This window comes from Theropithecus gelada, chromosome 1, assembly GCF_003255815.1.
Source record: "Theropithecus gelada isolate Dixy chromosome 1, Tgel_1.0, whole genome shotgun sequence".
NCBI classification, from domain to species: Eukaryota; Metazoa; Chordata; class Mammalia; order Primates; family Cercopithecidae; genus Theropithecus; species Theropithecus gelada.
Genome location: NC_037668.1, coordinates 74,291,312 through 74,296,231, shown reverse-complemented (window position 1 = coordinate 74,296,231; position 4,920 = coordinate 74,291,312).

The following is a 4,920-nucleotide window of genomic DNA, read 5'->3' as shown; positions in this document are numbered from 1 at the left end:
GATCTCAGCTCACTGCAAGCTCCGCCTCCTGGGTTCCCGCCATTCTCCTGCCTCAGCCTCCCGAGTAGCTGGGACTACAGGCGCCCGCCACCTCGCCCGGCTAGTTTTTTGTATTTTTTAGTAGAGACGGAGTTTCACCGTGTTAGCCAGGATGGTCTCGATCTCCTGACCTCGTGATCCGCCCGTCTCGGCCTCCCAAAGTGCTGGGATTACAGGCTTGAGCCACCGCGCCCGGCCTTAGAAATGAGTTTTGAGGCTACTGCCATTGATCAGTGAGAAATGATAAGGCCCTACCTAAGGCAGGAATGCTAGGAAGGGGAGAAATATAAGCAACATTTCAAGAAAGAAATTTCAGATTGCGGCTGGGCGCAGTGGCTCATGCCTGTAATCCTAGCACTTTGGGAGGCCAAGGCAGGCAGATCACTTGAGCTCAAGAATTCAAGACTAGCCTGGGCAACATGGCAAAACCCCATCTCTACTAAAAATACAAAACTTAGCCAGGCGCGGTGGCACGCGCCTGTAGTCCCAGCTACGCAGGAGGCTGAGGCAGGAGGATCACTTGAGCCTGGGAGGCGGAGGTTGCAGTGAGCCAAGATCATGCCATGGCACTCCACCCTGGTGAGAGCCAGACCCTGTCTTAAAAAAAAGGAAAAAGAAATTTCAGACTGTAACTTTTTGAGTTACTTAAGCAATCTAAGCTTGTTTCCTTCTCTATAAAATGGGACTAAAAAGAGTGTATCAGCTGACTCTGGATTTGCTGCCTATAAGTTAGCCTTACTCTGCAAGGAGCAGTATTGTTCAATAAAAGATTGCTGTCTAACACCACTAGCTTGCCCTTGAATTCCTTCCTGGCTTTCTCCCAGGCTAAGCCCCAGTTTTGAGGCTTGCCTGCCCTGCAATAAAAACACACCATAAAAATAGTGCAAAGAAAAGCCACAAAATGGATGGAAATGTTCAAATTAACAAATAACTCTTTCAAAGTTTTATAATAAATAGGCAACAACAAAAAAGAGCATATCCTAGGGTTTCTGTGAAAGTAGGAAACAATGATGTAAATAAAACAATGCTTTTTTCACATGGGCCTAGCTCAGGTACATTCGATATACAGTAGTGATTACTGTCACAGCGTCAAGGATGGCTGCAGTTTCTGGCATGGGCAGCAGGGCAAAGGGTGGTGTTAAGTTTGAAGATGAAGAATGCAGATGGGAAGAAGGGCAGATTGGCAGGGGTGAGAGTGGTGATTTGTTACTGGGGGTCTCTGATTGACCCCCTTGCCTTCACTAAAGACCCTCAAATTTGAGATCTTCTAATCCAAAGGTTCTTAACTTGGGGTTTACAGATGGGCCTTAGGAAGTACCCAAGCGCCTGAAATCTTATGTAAAATGCTATGGTGTTTTCTATCTTTGTTTTTCTGAGAACGGCCAAAGCTTTTACCAGTCTCTCAAACAGATCTGTGACTCCTAAAACGTGAAAACCATAGCTCCAAGCTATCAATCTATATTGACCCATAGCTGCCCCAATACCTGACCCTCTGCTATGGTTGAACTGTTGCAAGTCACAAGGAAAGAGGAGTTCATGAACAAGACTGAGGCAATACTGCTAAGCTTCCAGGTCTCTCAATATGATCCCTCCTACATTAAGCCATATTTTGCATTATTATTCTCTGTGGGCTTGGTTCTCTACCTGCTTCTCTCTCTCTCTCTTTTTTTTTTTTTTGATTTGTATTTTTAGTAGAGAAGGGGTTTTGCCATGTTGGTCAGCCTGGTCACAAACTCCTGACCTCAGCTGATCCACCTGCCTTCGCCTCCCAAAGTACTGGGATTACAGGCATGAGCCACCATGCCCAGCCAACCCCTTCTCTTTTTTTAGGGATACCTCAGGTGTACAAAATTGAATTAATCATAATCTTTGTTTATAACATACTTTTATCACTTCGTCATGAATAATATATTTTTATACATAACTTTTTATTAACTTAGCTGCTTTTAATAATGCAATAAGCACCAAATATAAAAGCGAGAGCCTTAACAATAATCTAACTTTATGTTCCCTCCAGCCCCATCCTATCCCCCTATCTGTAAGAACCATTATACTGAATCCCATAGTGAGAACCATTCTTTCCCCCATAGTGATAACCATTCTTTCCTTCTTACATGGCTTTACTGCATACATGTTCTTTTTACATGTTTTTAAATTCTTAGTTGTATTTAATTTTATAGCACCACTAGTCATTAGAGAAATGCAAATTAGGACCACAATGAGGTATCAAGACACATCCACTAGAATAAAGTTACTTATTATTTATTTTTGAGACAGAGTCTCCCTCTGTTGCCCAGGCTGGAATACAGTGGTGCAATCCCAGCTCACTGCAACCTCTACCTCCTGGGTGCAAGCGATTCTTGTGCCTTAGTCTCTCAAGTAGCTGGAATCACAGGCATGTGCCACCACACCTGGCTAATTTTTGCATTTTTAGTACAGACGGGGTTTCGCCATGTTGGCCAGGCTGGGCTTGAACTCCTGACCTTAAGTGATCCACTCGCCTCGGCCTCCCAAAGTACTGGGATTACAGACATGAGCCACCCCACCTGGCCCAGTAGAATAAAGTGTAAGGTTGATAATCCTAAGTGTTAGCAAAGATGTGGAGCAACTGGACCTCTCATACATTGCTGATAGCAATGCAAAATGGTAGATCCACTTTGGAAAACAGTATGATGGTACCTTATAAAGTTAAACATACATTTACCATATGACCTAGCAATTCTTCCCCTAAGTATTTACTAGAAGAAAACATGGGCTGGGCACGGTGGTTCATACCTGTAATCCTAGCACTTTGGGAGGCCGAAGCGGGTGGATTATCTGAGGTCAGGAGTTCGAGACCAGCCTGGGCAACATGGCAAAACCCCATTTCTACTAAAAATACAAAAAAATTAGCCAGGCATGGTGGCGGGTGCCTGTAATCCCAGCTACTCAGGAAGCTGCAGCGGAAGAATCGCTTGAACCTGGGAGGCAGGGGTTGCAGTGAGCTGACATTGCACCATTGCACTCCAGCCTGGGCAAGAGAGTGAGACTCCATATCAAAAAATAAAAAAAAGAAAAGAAAACATGTACTCACAAAATTATATGCCCAAAAGGTCTTAGCAGCATTATTAATAATAGCCCAAAACTGGAAGCAACTCAAATGTCCATCAACTGGTGAAGAGATACACAAAATGGTGGTATGTCTGCACCATGGAATACAATTCAGCAATAAAAAGGAACAAAACATTAATACTCACAACAAAGTGAATCTCAAAAACATTATACTAAGTCAAAGAAGTCAAACACCAAAGACTACATATTGTATGATTCCATGCATATATGCAAAAATTTTCCCAGACCAAATTTTTTTTTTTTTTTTTTTTTTTTTTTGAGACGGAGTCTCGCTGTGTCGCCCAGGCTGGAGTGCAGTGGCCGGATCTCAGCTCACTGCAAGCTCCGCCTCCCGGGTTTTTACGCCATTCTCCTGCCTCAGCCTCCCGAGTAGCCGGGACTACAGGCGCCTGCCACCTCGCCCGGCTAGTTTTTCGTATTTTTTAGTAGAGACGGGGTTTCACCGTGTTAGCCAGGATGGTCTCGAACTCCTGACCTCGTGATCCGCCCGTCTCGGCCTCCCAAAGTGCTGGGATTACAGGCTTGAGCCACCGCGCCCGGCCCCAGACCAAATATTTGAAAGGATTATCCAGGCTTCACAGAGCATAATCACGTAAGATTTTTATTTAAAGGCAAAGGACACAGGGCAGCAAGAGAAAGACTGGGTAGGTAAACATCAGGAATCTCAGAACTTCCCAAATACAAGCTCCCCATGGCCCTTATGCATATGCGGACTGCACTGCAAAGTGCCTTTGGATTGAATCATCATGATCTATGTGAGGAATCCATCCTGGTTTTGGAAGAGCTCAAATCAGAAGTTCTCAGCAGGGCTTTTATGTTGCTCTGGCCATGTAATTAAGCCAGACATATGTAACTGGTTAGACCAGCTGCAAATAATCAATAAAAGGAGTAATCAGTGGAGCTTCAGACTTTATTATTATTATTTTTGAAATGGAGTCTCTCTGTAGCCCAGGCTGGAGTGCAATGGCGCTATCTTGGCTCACTGAAACCTCCGCCTCCCAGGTTCAAGCAATTCTCCCTCCCCAGCCTACTGGGTAGCTGAGATTACAAGCACCTGCCATCACGCCTTCTTGTATTTTTGTAGAGATGGGGTTTCACCATGTTGGCCAGGCTAGTCTTGAACTCCTCCTGACCTCAGGTGATCCACCTGCCTCAGCCTTCCAAAGTGTTGGGATTACAGGCGTGAGCCACAGCACCTGGCCGAGCTTCAGACTTTAAACAGCACATTATAAACAGCACATTATAAATCCCAATGCCCTTATCTTTTTTTTTTTTTTTTTGAGACAGAGTCTCACTCTGTCACCCTGGCTGGAGTGCAAGGGCACAAGACGGAGTCTCACTCTCTTGCCCAGGCTGCTCACTGCAGCCTCAAACTCCTGCGCTCAAGTGATCCTCCTGCCTCAGCCTCCTAAGTAGCTGGGACCACATGCACATGCCAGCACATCCAGCTACCTTTTTTTTTTTTTTTTTTTTGAGACAGAGTCTTGCTCTGTCGCCCAGGTTGGAGTGCTGTGGCGCAATCTCGGCTCACTGCAAGCTCTGGTTCCCAGGTTCACACTATTCTTCTGCCTCAGCCTCCCAAGAAGCTGGGACTACAGGCGCCCACCACTATGCCCGGCTAATTTTTTGTATTTTTTAGTACAGACGGGGTTTCACCATGTTAGCCAGGATGGTCTTGATCTCCTGACCTTGTGATCCACCCGCCTTGGCGTCCCAAAGTGCTGGGATTACAAGTGTGAGCCACTGTGCCCAGCCTACTTTTTCTTTTTG